Raw genomic sequence first — 13,951 nt, 5'->3', positions numbered from 1 at the left:
TGTGATTCTTATTTCTAGATAAATGTTTATACCAAAAGCTAGGCTTTTAGTATACACTCTAACAAGTTATTCATAATTACCAAATTCGTTTTGGGGATATGCTCTGGAAACAGCAGTGTATGTTCTGAACTTAGTACCTTCTAAATCAGTTTCTTCTACTCCCATAGAATTGTGGAATGGGCGAAAACCCAGTCTAAGATATATTCGGATTTGGGGTAGTCCAGCACATGTGCTGAAACCAGATGCTGATAAGTTAGAATCCCGTACGGAAGTTCGCGTGTTTGTAGGATATCCCAAAGGAATGAAAGGTGGTTTATTTTATAGTCCTAAAGACCAGAAGGTCATTGTTAGCACCAATGCCCAGTTTTTAGAAGAAGACTATATAATGGATCACAAGCCCAGTAGTAAAGTTGTTTTAGAAGAACTAAGAGAGGACACGTCTACTTTAGTACCAACAGTACAAGATGAAGTACCACAAGAGACTGCAACACGTGTCACACATGATACACAACCACAGATAGTGCCTCGTCGTAGTGGGAGGGTTGTGAGGCAACCTGAGAGATTCATGGTTTTGGGAGAGTCTTCGGACTTGATCCCGAGTAAACATGAGCCTGATCCCCGGATATATGACGAAACACTCCAAGATATAGATGCAGTATCTTGGCAAAAGGCGATGAATTCTGAAATAGAGTCTATGTACTCTAATAAGGTCTGAGAGCTTGTAGAACCACCTGATGGTGTAAAAGCCGTTGGATGCAAGTGGATCTATAAAAGGAAAAGAGGGACAGACGGGAAGGTAGAAACCTTCAAAGCTAGGCTTGTTGCGAAAGGATACACTCAGAAAGAGGGAATCAATTATGAGGAAACATTTTCACCGGTAGCCATGCTTAAGTCTATCCGGATACTCTTATCCATTGCTGCTCATATGGATTATGAGATTTGGCAAATGGATGTCAAGACAGCTTTCCTTAATGGAAGTCTTGAAGAGAACATCCATATGAAGCAACCAGAAGGGTTCATTGAAAAAGGCAAAGAGCATCTAGTGTGCAAGCTCAATCGGTCCATTTATGGACTAAAGCAAGCTTCAAGATCTTGGAACATTCGGTTTAATGAAGTAATCCAGTCATATGGATTTATTCAAAGTCCGGATGAGTCTTGTGTATATAAGAAGTGTAACGGAAACGTGGTGGTATTTCTTGTACTATACGTAGATGATATTTTGTTAATTGGCAACAATGTCAAGGTATTATCAGACGTAAGGGTATGGTTGTCCAAACAATTTGATATGAAGGACTTAGGAGAGTGTGCCCACATTCTTGGGATCAAAGTAATAAGGGATCGTAAGAAAAGAATGTTGTGTCTGTCCCAAGCTTCATATATAGATACAATCCTTGCTCGTTTTAGCATGCAGGATTCCAAGAAAGGTTTTTTACCTTTTAGGCATGGAATAGCTCTATCTAAAGAGATGCCTCTTAAGACATCAAAGGAGATAGAAGACATGAAAGCAGTTCCTTATGTCTCGGCTGTAGGAAGCCTTATGTATGCAATGCTATGTACGAGACCTGATATTTGTTTTGCCGTGGGCATGGTCAGCAGATATCAGAGTAACCCTGAACAAGGACATTGGACTGCAGTAAAGCATATATTAAAGTACCTGAGAAGGACTAGAGATTATATGCTAGTTTACCAAGCAGACGATTTGCTCCCTATGGGTTACACGGATTGATTTCAATGAGATAGGGACAACAGTAAGTCTACATCGGGCTATGTGTTTACTTTAGGAGGTGGAGCCATTTCATGGAGGAGTGTTAAGCGAAAATGCGTTTGGACTCAACCATGGAAGCTGAGTATGTAGCAACCTCGAGGCGGCTAAAGAAGCAATACTCGGGAACTTTCTAATGGACTTAGATGTGATTCTGGTTTGCCCAAAATCATCATAATTTATTGTGATAATAGCGGTGCGATTGCAAACTCGAAGGAACCACGAGCTCATAAGGCAAGTAAACATATAGAGCGCAAGTACCACACGATACGAGATATCGTGAGCGAGGAGAAGTTGTCATCGCCAAGATTACATCAGCGGATAACTGGCGGATCCTTTCACTAAGGCCCTTGGTGAAAGCTTTCGATCGGCATGTGGAGGAATGAGAATCGGATGTATGGAAAGATATGGCAGCTTAGTCATTAGTATAAGTGGGAGATTGTTGGGTGTATACTGAAAGCCTAAGCTTTGTAAACATTCATTATGAATAAAGAATCACATTTGGTCAAATTGTCTACATTTAGTTGTAGTTGTTCAATTAATTTATCTTGTAGATAACATAGTATGTGGTGCCACATGCAGAAGATGATGTTATCGGTACCTTATAAATTATAAGCAGTAGCTCACGACCAAAATGGAAAGGAACAAACCATTAGAAGGTCGTAGTGTAATTAGGTATCAGTTTATCTTGACTATATAATTACACTAGTACACTTAGAGTGTATTGAGTAGGACCATTTGAGGTCGTTTATTTTATACTGACATTATAAAGAAACAAAGACCTCGGTTATTATGGAAGTATGTGTGCTTAATCCTAATATAATAACAAGCACATATATTTGATATTTATTTCTTTAATTTATCAATGGGTGAGATTTAGTTCGATGAATCAATAAGCCCGATAAGTTGGGAAATGGTATCACTTATAGTGTGTGTTGTTGATTATGAAAGGGTCCTAGAGATACTAGATTGATAATGTCCTCAAGAGGAGCTCATAAGGATTGTCATGTTAAACCGGTGGACCTGGTCCGACATGATGATAAGGTCGAGTGGTACTACTCTGGACTAAGATATTAATTAAATGAGTTGTCGGTAACTCACTTAATTAGTGGACGTTCGATATCTTAAACAGGAGACTAACACACTTATAATAAGAAGGAGCCCAAAATAATTTGGGATTGGTGTAGTTCAATAATAGTTCAGGTGGAATGATTATTATTGATGGAAGTTGTGTGTTCTAACACGGATGCTATCGGAGACTAAAACAATTCCTCCTCGGTCCATATCGTAGCCTCTTATTTATAGAGTACTATGCCCACCTATACCCACCTTCTATACCACCCACTGGCCAAGCTAGCTGGGAACCAAGCTAGGGCCGGCGTGGCCGGCCCTAGCTTGAACCCAAGCTAGAGGGGCCGGCCATATTAAATTAAAAAAGGATTTTAATTTTAATTTTTATTATGTGGAAGATATAATTTATTAAAGAGAATTAAAATTAAAATATCTCTCTTGTAAAAGATCTACAAAAGATTAAAGAAAGAGATCTCTTTCCTTATTTGTAGATTGGTGAGATATTTTATTTTCTCTTTAAAAATTATTCACATGTTGTAAAATTAAAATTATAGAAATTTCCTTTTATCAACCATGAAGAGATTTTTGAAGAGAAATTTTATTTTTAAAATTTCCGGAAACAAATTAGGAAGTTTTAATTTGTTGATTAAAACTTGTCTAAATTGTTTCCCCTTGATGTGGCCGGCCAATATAGATTAAATTGGGAAATTTTATTTTATTTTTCTCAATTAAATCATGTCAAGGAAATTAAGGAAATTTTATTGTAATTAAATTTCCTAATTTGCCTAGGCCAAGGAATATAAAAGAAGGGGTGGGGGTGCCTTCATGAGACACAACCTCTATTATTTCTCTCCCTCTTTTGTTCCTTGGTGTGGACGACCATCATCATCCTCTCCCTCTCTTCCTCTTGTGGTGGCCGAACCTCTCTCTCCCCTTGGAGCTCTTGCGGCGGCCGGATACTACTTGGAGAAGAAGAAGAAGAAGGAGAGAAAGCTTGCGTCTCTTGGAGCTTGGTTGGTATTTTGTTCTTCATCCTTGGTAAAGCTTCTTTGTGGCCGAACCTAGCTAGGAGGAGAAGAAGGTGGTTGGTGGTTTCTCATCTCGGAAGATCGTTGCCCACACAACGTCCGAGGTTAGAAGAGGAATACGGTAGAAGATCAAGAGGTCTTTCTAGAAGGTATAACTAGTAATTTTTCCTTTCCACATCATGCTAGTTATTTATGGAAATAATACCAAATACAAGAGGCTTATGATTCTAGTATTTCGAATATGTTTTTGATGTTGTGTTCTTTTGTTTTATTTTTCCTTGTGATTTGATTGTTCTTTTCGGTTAACCTAAAGTTATTTTAGTAAATTAAATATTAACTTTCTATAAAAGGTTTTGTCTAGTCGGTGGTGGTTGCTCCCATATCCAAGAAGGCCATGTGCCTCGCCACATCAGTACTGGGAACCAATTATGGAAATTAATATTTAATGGAATTAATAACTTAAGGTGATTTGGGTCGAACGTGTTAAGTTCCGCAGGAGACCCAAATCAAAACCTAAAAGAAAGAATAAATTAAGTTTTGGATCAAACGTGTTAAGTTCCGCAGGCGATCCAAAATTTAATTTAAAAGAACACATGGTAGCTAGGAAAAGGTTCAGACCTTTGTACAAATTTTTGTACAGTGGAACCTCTAGGTTTTCCGAGTAGCAACCAACAGCCATAACTCAGCTAAAGAACCTTTTAGCTGGAGTAGCCCATATGAGGGAGGTGTGGATGTTTGTCCTAATTGGGATGGTAGCCCATGAGATTGTTTAAAAATGAGGGAGAAACTGGTAGAAGTTGAGGGCCTTGGGGAAGAAGTAAGAGGAAGTTCAGGAGTTAGCGGGAGAACCTGAGAAGGTGGATCAGGGGGTGTATGACTGATCAACATGGGATCTTTCTCAATGGGTGTTTCGGTGGATATAAGAATAGCTGATCTCTTGTAAGGTGTTCTCTTAGCACGTGGTCTGGTTGGAGAAGAAATAAAAGTTTGAAGAAGGGTAGTGAAGTCGTAGGGACGTCTGGTGCCGTCTCGAAATAGAAATGACTGAAGGAACAACACGAAATATAGGGATAAGGAGGTTGGGTCTCATCATATTGAGTGCAGAACAAGAATGAACATGTGAAGAAGATGCATGCTCCTTACCTCTAGTGTAGGAGATTTCGGAGGAAGTAATGAGAATCTGCTCAATAGTAGGTATGGTGGATATAGGTGGACCTGATGCTTCAGTATGAGGTTTTATACGCCTAACCATGAAGGGATTTTCCTGCTCGGGTGGCTGAAGGGTTCTTTGGTTGGTTTAGTTGGAGGGAGTAAACCAAGAGGGGAGTAGGGATGGTTAAGATGACGATATCTTAGTAGGTCTTCTCCCAATTTAGTCAAAACTGCTCTGGTCAGACGAGTATTTCTGCATATGAAAGCTGGGAGGATAGCTTTAGCTAGAAAAACAAGGGTCATAAATTCATGTTAGGAACAATATGAAAGTGACAGATAAATATTCATAAGGAAAGTAAATTTACTAAAGGAGACGTCCAATTCTGTGTCGGCTAGACTAAGATCGAAAGCGAACAATAAACCTTTGTGATCAACGTAGGTAGGTTAAACTTTGCACCCTTCAATTTTCTCATAGAAGAGCGAAGAACAGGGTCTGTAAAAATATCGCTTAAATGGGGAAGAGGAGGAAGGTTAGTGAGATAAGTACCTTTAGGGGGGAAGGTGCACAGGCGTTGCTAATAAGAAACCTACTTTGGTACGTTCTAGTGAACAGAATGATTTTAGGGCGTGATTGAAACTTAAATAAACTATCCTATATTTGACGGGGAAGGAAGAAATGGTGAAATAGGCGAGGAGATAGAGGGAAGTCAAGTAAGCAAGAAATAACAACAAAGGCAACCATAATAGAGAAGGATTGGGGGATGAGTTGATGTAGGGGAAGGTTAAAATATCTACTAACATCAACGAAAAAAGGAAAAATGGGAAACTTAAACCTGGATAAGGCTTGTTCCCAGAAGATTGCAACGCTCTCCGAAGGAGGGCAGTGAGGACGGTTCGCTGGAGTAGGGATGGCTATGTACGAAGGGAAACCATAGTTCCACTGAAGTTCATAGGCCTTTTGGGCAGTAAAAGTGGAGGAGCATCGAGTGTACCACTTGTTGGATGTTGACATTGTTAGAAGAAAGGATTAGTAAGGACGAAAAGAGAAGCTAGTGAAAGGCGGAGAATGATAGATAGGCAAACTAGAGGAAGAAGATGATGTGTTAATGTTTTTTCCTTTTTTTCTCTTTAAAAGCCTTAGCCAAGTACCGAAAAAGATGTTTTAAGTGAAAACGTTAGATTAAGGCAATGGAAAAAGTAGGATCAATTGAAAGATGCTGGATGGATAAGTAAGGCGGTGGGTATAGTGAGATAAGTACCTTTAGGGGGTAAGGTGCACATGTGTTGCTAATAAGAAACCAACATAAGTACCTTCTAGTGAACAGAATGATTTTAGGGCGTGATTGAAACTTAAATAAACTATCCTATATTTGACGGGGAAGGAATAAATGGTGAAATAGGCGAGGAGATAGAGGGAAGTCAAGTAAGCAAGAAATAACAACAAAGCCAACCATAATAGAGAAGGATTGGGGGATGAGTTGATGTAGGGGAAGGTTAAAATATCTACTAACATCAACGAAAAAAGGAAAAATGGGAAACTTAAAACTGGATAAGGCTTGTTTCCAGAAGATTGCAACGCTCTCCGAAGGAGGGCAGTGAGGACGGTTCGCTGGAGTAGGGATGACTATGTATGAAGGGAAACCATAGTTCCACTGAAGTTCATAGGCCTTTTGGGCAGTAAAAGTGGAGGAGCATCGAGTGTACCACTTGTTGGTTGTTGACATTGTTAGAAGAAAGGATTAGTAAGGACGAAAAGAGAAGCTAGTGAAAGGCGGAGAATGATAGATAGGCAAACTAGAGGAAGAAGATGATGTGTTAATGTTTTTTCCTTTTTTTCTCTTTAAAAGCCTTAGCCAAGTACCGAAAAAGATGTTTTAAGTGAAAACGTTAGATTAAGGCAATGGAAAAAGTAGGATCAATTGAAAGATGCTGGATGGATAAGTAAGGCGGTGGGTATAGTGAGATAAGTACCTTTAGGGGGTAAGGTGCACATGTGTTGCTAATAAGAAACCAACATAAGTACCTTCTAGTGAACAGAATGATTTTAGGGCGTGATTGAAACTTAAATAAACTATCCTATATTTGACGGGGAAGGAAGAAATGGTGAAATAGGCGATGAGATAGAGGGAAGTCAAGTAAGCAAGAAATAACAACAAAGCCAACCATAATAGAGAAGGATTGGGGGATGAGTTGATGTAGGGGAAGGTTAAAATATCTACTAACATCAACGAAAAAAGGAAAAATGGGAAACTTAAAACTGGATAAGGCTTGTTTTCAGAAGATTGCAACGCTCTCCGAAGGAGGGCAGTGAGGACGGTTCGCTGGAGTAGGGATGACTATGTACGAAGGGAAACCATAGTTCCACTGAAGTTCATAGGCCTTTTGGGCAGTAAAAGTGGAGGAGCATCGAGTGTACCACTTGTTGGATGTTGACATTGTTAGAAGAAAGGATTAGTAAGGACGAAAAGAGAAGCTAGTGAAAGGCGGAGAATGATAGATAGGCAAACTAGAGGAAGAAGATGATGTGTTAATGTTTTTTCCTTTTTTCCTCTTTAAAAGCCTTAGCCAAGTACTGAAAAAGATGTTTTAAGTGAAAACGTTAGATTAAGGCAATGGAAAAAGTAGGATCAATTGAAAGATGCTGGATGGATAAGTAAGGCGGTGGGTATAGTGAGATAAGTACCTTTAGGGGGTAAGGTGCACATGTGTTGCTAATAAGAAACCAACATAAGTACCTTCTAGTGAACAGAATGATTTTAGGGCGTGATTGAAACTTAAATAAACTATCCTATATTTGAAGGGGAAGGAAGAAATGGTGAAATAGGCGAGGAGATAGAGGGAAGTCAAGTAAGCAAGAAATAACAACAAAGCCAACCATAATAGAGAAGGATTGGGGGATGAGTTGATGTAGGGGAAGGTTAAAATATCTACTAACATCACCGAAAAAAGGAAAAATGGGAAACTTAAAACTGGATAAGGCTTGTTCCCAGAAGATTGCAACGCTCTCCGAAGGAGGGCAGTGAGGACGGTTCGCTGGAGTAGGGATGGCTATGTACGAAGGGAAACCATAGTTCCACTGAAGTTCATAGGCCTTTTGGGCAGTAAAAGTGGAGGAGCATCGAGTGTACCACTTGTTGGATGTTGACATTGTTAGAAGAAATGATTAGTAAGGACGAAAAGAGAAGCTAGTGAAAGGCGGAGAATGATAGATAGGCAAACTAGAGGAAGAAGATGATGTGTTAATGTTTTTTCCTTTTTTTCTCTTTAAAAGCCTTAGCCAAGTACCGAAAAAGATGTTTTAAGTGAAAACGTTAGATTAAGGCAATGGAAAAAGTAGGATCAATTGAAAGATGCTAGATGGATAAGTAAGGCGGTGGGTATAGTGAGATAAGTACCTTTAGGGGGTAAGGTGCACATGTGTTGCTAATAAGAAACCAACATAAGTACCTTCTAGTGAACAGAATGATTTTAGGGCATGATTGAAACTTAAATAAACTATCCTATATTTGACGGGGAAGGAAGAAATGGTGAAATAGGCGAGGAGATAGAGGGAAGTCAAGTAAGCAAGAAATAACAATAAAGCCAACCATAATAGAGAAGGATTGGGGGATGAGTTGATGTAGGGGAAGGTTAAAATATCTACTAACATCAATGAAAAAAGGAAAAATGGGAAACTTAAAACTGGATAAGGCTTGTTCCCAGAAGATTACAATGCTCTCCGAAGGAGGGCAGTGAGGACGGCTCGCTGGAGTAGGGATGGCTATGTACGAAGGGAAACCATAGTTCCACTGAAGTTCATAGGCCTTTTGGGCAGTAAAAGTGGAGGAGCATCGAGTGTACCACTTGTTGGATGTTGATATTGTTAGAAGAAAGGATTAGTAAGGACGAAAAGAGAAGCTAGTGAAAGACGGAGAATGATAGATAGGCAAACTAGAGGAAGAAGATGATGTGTTAATGTTTTTTCCTTTTTTTCTCTTTAAAAGCCTTAGCCAAGTACCGAAAAAGATGTTTTAAGTGAAAACGTTAGATTAAGGCAATGGAAAAAGTAGGATCAATTGAAAGATGCTGGATGGATAAGTAAGGCGGTGGGCATAGTGAGATAAGTACCTTTAGGGGGTAAGGTGCACATGTGTTGCTAATAAGAAACCAACATAAGTACCTTCTAGTGAACAGAATGATTTTAGGGCGTGATTGAAACTTAAATAAACTATCCTATATTTGACGGGGAAGGAAGAAATGGTGAAATAGGCGAGGAGATAGAGGGAAGTCAAGTAAGCAAGAAATAACAACAAAGCCAACCATAATAGAGAAGGATTGGGGGATGAGTTGATGTAGGGGAAGGTTAAAATATCTACTAACATCAACGAAAAAAGGAAAAATGGGAAACTTAAAACTGGATAAGGCTTGTTCCCAGAAGATTGCAACGCTCTCCGAAGGAGGGCAGTGAGGACGGTTCGCTGGAGTAGGGATGGCTATGTACGAAGGGAAACCATAGTTCCACTGAAGTTCATAGGCCTTTTGGGCAATAAAAGTGGAGGAGCATCGAGTGTACCACTTGTTGGATGTTGACATTGTTATAAGAAAGGATTAGTAAGGACGAAAAGAGAAGCTAGTGAAAGGCGGAGAATGATAGATAGGCAAACTAGAGGAAGAAGATGATGTGTTAAAGTTTTTTCCTTTTTTTCTCTTTAAAAGCCTTAGCCAAGTACCGAAAAAGATGTTTTAAGTGAAAACGTTAGATTAAGGCAATGGAAAAAGTAGGATCAATTGAAAGATGCTGGATGGATAAGTAAGGCGGTGGGTATAGTAAGATAAGTACCTTTAGGGGGTAAGGTGCACATGTGTTGCTAATAAGAAACTAACATAAGTACCTTCTAGTGAACAGAATGATTTTAGGGTGTGATTGAAACTTAAATAAACTATCCTATATTTGACGGGGAAGGAAGAAATGGTGAAATAGGCGAGGAGATAGAGGGAAGTCAAGTAAGCAAGAAATAACAATAAAGCCAACCATAATAGAGAAGGATTGGGGGATGAGTTGATGTAGGGGAAGGTTAAAATATCTACTAACATCAATGAAAAAAGGAAAAATGGGAAACTTAAAACTGGATAAGGCTTGTTCCCAGAAGATTGCAATGCTCTCCGAAGGAGGGCAGTGAGGACGGCTCGCTGGAGTAGAGATGGCTATGTACGAAGGGAAACCATAGTTCCACTGAAGTTCATAGGCCTTTTGGGTAGTAAAAGTGGAGGAGCATCGAGTGTACCACTTGTTGGATGTTGACTTTGTTAGAAGAAAGGATTAGTAAGGACGAAAAGAGAAGCTAGTGAAAGGCGGAGAATGATAGATAGGCAAACTAGAGGAAGAAGATGATGTGTTAATGTTTTTTCCTTTTTTTCTCTTTAAAAGCCTTAGCCAAGTACCGAAAAAGATGTTTTAAGTGAAAACGTTAGATTAAGGCAATGGAAAAAGTAGGATCAATTGAAAGATGCTGGATGGATAAGTAAGGCGGTGGGCGTAGTGAGATAAGTACCTTTAGGGGGTAAGGTGCACATGTGTTGCTAATAAGAAACCAACATAAGTACCTTCTAGTGAACAGAATGATTTTAGGGCGTGATTGAAACTTAAATAAACTATCCTATATTTGACGGGGAAGGAAGAAATGGTGAAATAGGCGAGGAGATAGAGGGAAGTCAAGTAAGCAAGAAATAACAACAAAGCCAACCATAATAGAGAAGGATTGGGGGATGAGTTGATGTAGGGGAAGGTTAAAATATCTACTAACATCAACGAAAAAAGGAAAAATGGGAAACTTAAAACTGGATAAGGCTTGCTCCCAGAAGATTGCAACGCTCTCCGAAGGAGGGCAGTGAGGACGGTTCGCTGGAGTAGGGATGACTATGTACGAAGGGAAACCATAGTTCCACTGAAGTTCATAGGCCTTTTGGGCAGTAAAAGTGGAGGAGCATCGAGTGTACCACTTGTGGGATGTTGACATTGTTAGAAGAAAGGATTAGTAAGGACGAAAAGAGAAGCTAGTGAAAGGCGGAGAATGATAGATAGGCAAACTAGAGGAAGAAGATGATGTGTTAAAGTTTTTTCCTTTTTTTCTCTTTAAAAGCCTTAGCCAAGTACCGAAAATGATGTTTTAAGTGAAAACGTTAGATTAAGGCAATGGAAAAAGTAGGATCAATTGAAAGATGCTGGATGGATAAGTAAGGCGGTGGGTATAGTAAGATAAGTACCTTTAGGGGGTAAGGTGCACATGTGTTGCTAATAAGAAACCAACATAAGTACCTTCTAGTGAACAGAATGATTTTAGGGCATGATTGAAACTTAAATAAACTATCCTATATTTGACGGGGAAGGAAGAAATGGTGAAATAGGCGAGGAGATAGAGGGAAGTCAAGTAAGCAAGAAATAACAACAAAGCCAACCATAATAGAGAAGGATTGGGGGATGAGTTGATGTAGGGGAAGGTTAAAATATCTACTAACATCAATGAAAAAGGAAAAATGTGAAACTTAAAACTGGATAAGGCTTGTTCCCAGAAGATTGCAACGCTCTCCGAAGGAGGGCAGTGAGGACGGTTCGCTGGAGTAGGGATGACTATGTACGAAGGGAAACCATAATTCCACTGAAGTTCATAGGCCTTTTGGGCAGTAAAAGTGGAGGAGCATCAAGTGTACCACTTGTTGGATGTTGACATTGTTAGAAGAAAGGATTAGTAAGGATGAAAAGAGAAGCTAGTGAAAGGCGGAGAATGATAGATAGGCAAACTAGAGGAAGAAGATGATGTGTTAAAGTTTTTTCCTTTTTTTCTCTTTAAAAGCCTTAGCCAAGTACCGAAAAAGATGTTTTAAGAGAAAACGTTAGATTAAGGCAATGGAAAAAGTAGGATCAATTGAAAGATGCTGGATGGATAAGTAAGGCGATGGGTATAGTGAGATAAGTACCTTTAGGGGGTAAGGTGCACATGTGTTTCTAATAAGAAACCAACATAAGTAATTGACGCAATAGGGTTACTTCCCTGAAGGGTGGGTGTTGTTGCCAAAATCAAGCTCAAAGATTTTGGGATCCCAAGGAGTGAGTATTGGAACAGGGCGAGAATATTCTATAGTAAATACAAGGCAGGACTTGTATTCTTTTTGTATTGATTATTCTTGAACCTGCGTTGGCATGCGTGAACTTAATCGACCGTCAAAGGTCGGGCGAGTATTAAAGCCAAGCAAAAATAAGCACAGGAGATAACAAACTTGGTCGACCAATAAAGGTCAAGCGAGTGTTATGTACGAGCGATAGTAAGTGCGAGTTAGAGTAAGTGTGACTATCCTCCAGAAGACGAGTAAGCAATAAACTCAAGAAGGACGAAACAAATCTACATATGGTTGAACATTACAAGATTAATGAAAACCAATTCTGATTGAGGGTAAATAGGAGTTCGATCAGTCAATAAGAGAATCAAATTAGATTTAGAAACAATCAACATAGCTTCACTTGATTATATAAATTTTTATTTATGAGTAGCTAAAACTAGTGATAAATTGTATAAGTACTTGAAGCATCATAGGAAAATGTGGGTACTTAGAATTTTTAAAAGGATTCTCCAATACAATGATAAGTTGGAGGTTACTTTAACTTAGGAAATAGATCGGGGAGCCTGCTCCTGAGCAGCATCCTGCCGTCAAGGAAGTTGGCAAGGGGATCGGAGACTAGATATCCTTTCTCTTTTAGTTATTCTATGCCCCCTCAACCCCATGATTAAAAGCTTTGACAATAGATGCAGCAATAGGATTATTGAAGTTGGTCGTTTCAAGAAGTATCCTCTTTCTCTCGACAAACCATTCGTCTTCACCCACTTGATAGTTTTTTAAGACATCTTGAGATGCTTTTAGTTTAACCTCTTTAGTGGAAATATCTGCTTGAGCTTTGGCTAAGGACAAGCGTCAAGAGGCTATTTTGGCATTCTTAAAATTTAAGTTGGAGTCTTTAGCAGCTAACTCAAGAGCATGGGCATCTTTCGACATCTGTAGTTGGGAGGATAACTGAATATTCTCTGTAACGTGCTTTTCCAGTTTTGCTGTTAACTCAGCACGAAGGTTGATCTCTGATTGAACGTGAGATTCAAAATTTCCTACAGTAGTTTTCCACTGGCTCAGGCTTTTAGATTCAACCTCGAGTAGTTTGCGAGTCTCTTGTAGATGTGCAAATAACTCAGCTATTTGTTTAAAGGCTTGGGTGGAAGATGCTTCAGGAGCTGGTTGCTTCAACGTCTCATTTTCTCGAGCTAAATCATAAAGTTGGCAGGCCACGCTCATGTTGGTGACCCAACGTTGTGGAATGAAAGTTATTAGTAAGGTACCTAGAGGGGAATAGTTGAATAAGAGATATCTTACCTTAGTTTCTTCAAGAGAAAATTTATCCGCTAACTTGGTAGAAGTGAGTCCTTCAATTTGTTGGCGTGTCTTTGCCCAAGCTGTTGTTAAGGAACCTCCCAGTAGTATAGAGAGGGTGGAAGAAGGTGTGGATGAGGAAGACAAGGAGGTTTGAATTGAAGGTGGAGAGAAAATAAGAAAAGGAGGATCCTGAGTTTCTTAAGAAGGTAAAGGGATCTTCTCCTGAAAAGTTATAACAAATCCAGGATCCGAGCTGGTACTTTGTGTCAGGTGATCTTTCTGAAGCTGGATAGGCGGTGAAGCAAGAAGAGGATATAAGCAAGATAATGTGAGTTCAGGGAAAGTAGTAAGGATATCTCCTTGAACCGTATCTTCAGGGGTAGACATGGATCGTCTTTTGGGAGAGGGCGCTAGAGTCAATTTGCGCCTTGAAAACTTTCCCTTAGAAGCAATCTCTTGCACCCTCTCTTGCATCTCCGGAGGAGCAACTTCTGTCAATAAAGGTGAATTTATAGGTATTTCTTCTGGAATGACTTGTGAGCTA

This window comes from Zingiber officinale, chromosome 7A (genome assembly GCF_018446385.1).
Source record: "Zingiber officinale cultivar Zhangliang chromosome 7A, Zo_v1.1, whole genome shotgun sequence".
Lineage (NCBI taxonomy): Eukaryota > Viridiplantae > Streptophyta > Magnoliopsida > Zingiberales > Zingiberaceae > Zingiber > Zingiber officinale.
This window is presented reverse-complemented; position numbering follows the sequence as displayed.